Source organism: Pteropus vampyrus, unplaced genomic scaffold (assembly GCF_000151845.1).
Source record: "Pteropus vampyrus isolate Shadow unplaced genomic scaffold, Pvam_2.0 Scaffold329, whole genome shotgun sequence".
Lineage (NCBI taxonomy): Eukaryota > Metazoa > Chordata > Mammalia > Chiroptera > Pteropodidae > Pteropus > Pteropus vampyrus.
In genome coordinates this window covers 287306-289502 of record NW_011889110.1, presented here as the reverse complement: position 1 = coordinate 289502, position 2197 = coordinate 287306, and the positions used below count along the sequence as shown (strand labels likewise).

The following is a 2197-nucleotide window of genomic DNA, read 5'->3' as shown; positions in this document are numbered from 1 at the left end:
CCAGGCACTGTGCTGTGTGTTTGAGATAAAACTCTTAGAAATACAGACATCAGCCCTGCCTTCCTAGGGTGTACAGCCTAGTGGGGAAAGAGAACATTAAACAGGCATTAACTGCAAATGTGATGAGAAGCATTAAGTAAATCATGGGTGGTCTGACTGCAGGTAAACAGTATTCACAGATCTTTAAATAGACTTGAAAGATGAGACACCCAAGCTTTGGTCAGCCTTTCTGACTAGACTTCTGTTCTTCCAAAGCTGGACATAAACAAATTCTTTGTTTTTATCCTCTCTATCCAAAGACACCTTTAAAAACAAGAGTGTATGGTTTCAGACTCATGGAATTCTAGAGGTGGAGGCTTCGGTGACCACTGGCTGTCTTTACCATGAGTGGAAAACTGGCTTGTGTTGTCACTGCCATGACTCATGTCATGTGGGCGCCCACCAACTACGAGTCGGGGACAGAGATGTGAAACCAGGAGCGTTTGTTCTGGGTCTGTGAGAAGAGGCAGGGGACTAACAGCAAACTGGAGAGGACTTGAGGACGGGGGGAATATCTTAGGTGGACTTTTCCGACTGCAGGTGAAATGCAACTCAAACTGGTAGAAGCAAAAGGAAGCGACTTACTGATTTAAGAAACAAAAAAGTCTTGGAGTTAACTTGGAGTAAGACCAGTGTTCTCAGGGATAGTGATCTTTGTCTTTGAGTTAAAATCACTTTCCTTGGTGTCGGTTGCATTGTTCATCAGTCTCTCTTTGTGTGAAGATAATATTATGAGGCAGCTCTTGCCTTTAATAGCTCATAGAAACCATAATCTCAGGAAAAAAAAAAATCTTCCTGGGCAGGGACTGTAAGGTTTTCTAAATGGCCACCAGGGGGAGAAAGAGAGCAACACAGGTGAACACAGTCTACAGTGTCTAAGATTCATTCAAGATAGAAATTACATTCATGTGCCACTTAAGTGAACATCACAGAGTGCACCTAGAGGGTAGAGCCTACTACACACCCTAGCTATATGGTGTAGCCTATTGCTCCTGGGCTACAAACCTGTAAGGCATGCTACTGTAGTAACACAATGGTAAGCATTTGCAACACAATTGTAACACAGTGGTAAGCATTTGTGTATCTAAACATATCCAAACATAGATAAGGTACCATAAAAAATAGTATAAAAGATTTTAACGAGACTATAATCTTATTAGGCCACTGTCACATACACAGTCTGTTGTTGACCAAAATGTTGTGCAGTGCATGGCTGTACCTTAATTCCCTTTAGGAGTGCTTCTTATTATGTTTTCATAATATTTGTCAGAAATAGGAGGTTTGATGGTTCCATTTAGTGTGACCAACCACTAATGCTTTTTAAATTATTTTTAAATTATTCTTTTAAAAATAATTCGCCTGATCTTCTAACAAGTCAATGGCTGTCCTGTGCTCAGGGGAGAAGATACAGGTTGGATCCTTTTTATTTATCTCTTTAAAACTTAAAAGTAGCCATTACTACTTCCCTGCTGTATCTTAGGGTTATTTCTTTGGAAACTTACCCGATTTGCTAAGAGTTTGGGTATTTCAGATATTGGATCTAATAACCTCTAAGAATGTCTGTGGTCCCTCATCCTATGTTCTCAGACATGAGGCTGGAGGTTGAGGATTCCTTAAGAATGAGCAAAGCACACCTGGATGCAAGCCGCGTGGTTAGGACAAGCTTCTTCTAGGATTCCACCAAGCTGTTATTCGAAGTATAGTATCTTTAATATCCCCCAGACTAGGTAGGGCTAGGTCTTGGCACTGAGAGATGTCTGTCTTAGAAGAATGACCTGTATCATTAAGCAATTAATTGCATTTTTACTAACTAGAAATAATCTGTTCGGTTTTTAGCAGTTCGGATCTGGTCATTTTGTGATTCAGTGGCCATATACACAGTTTCATACATGTAGAGTTGCAGATCCAATAACTGTGCAGTATGTTGGCTTAAAATGTGGGCTTTAAAGTCCAGGTTCCATGGTAGCTCTGTATCTCTGCTTCCTTCTCTGCAGAACGAGGACAGTAATAGTATTCTTTAGGACTGTTGTGAGCATAAATAAATAAAAGCACTTATCATAGTTCCCGGCAAACAACAGTTTATGATGATTCACTTGTGCTGACATCCTTGGGAATCGATGTACTCTGCAATATAGATTTTTAGGTTCTTTGCTTTGAA

At 40.3% G+C, this 2197-nt stretch overlaps 1 long non-coding RNA gene across 1 annotated transcript in view; it reads right to left on the bottom strand.

The window, feature by feature from the left end:
* Window positions 1-906: 906 nt before the first annotated feature.
* LOC111730702 overlaps window positions 907-2197 on the bottom strand; it is a 3247-nt gene continuing 1956 nt past the window's right edge. The window contains exon 2 of the long non-coding RNA XR_002776789.1: window positions 907-1258. This is a non-coding gene — a long non-coding RNA (uncharacterized LOC111730702). The remainder of the gene's footprint in view (window positions 1259-2197) is intronic.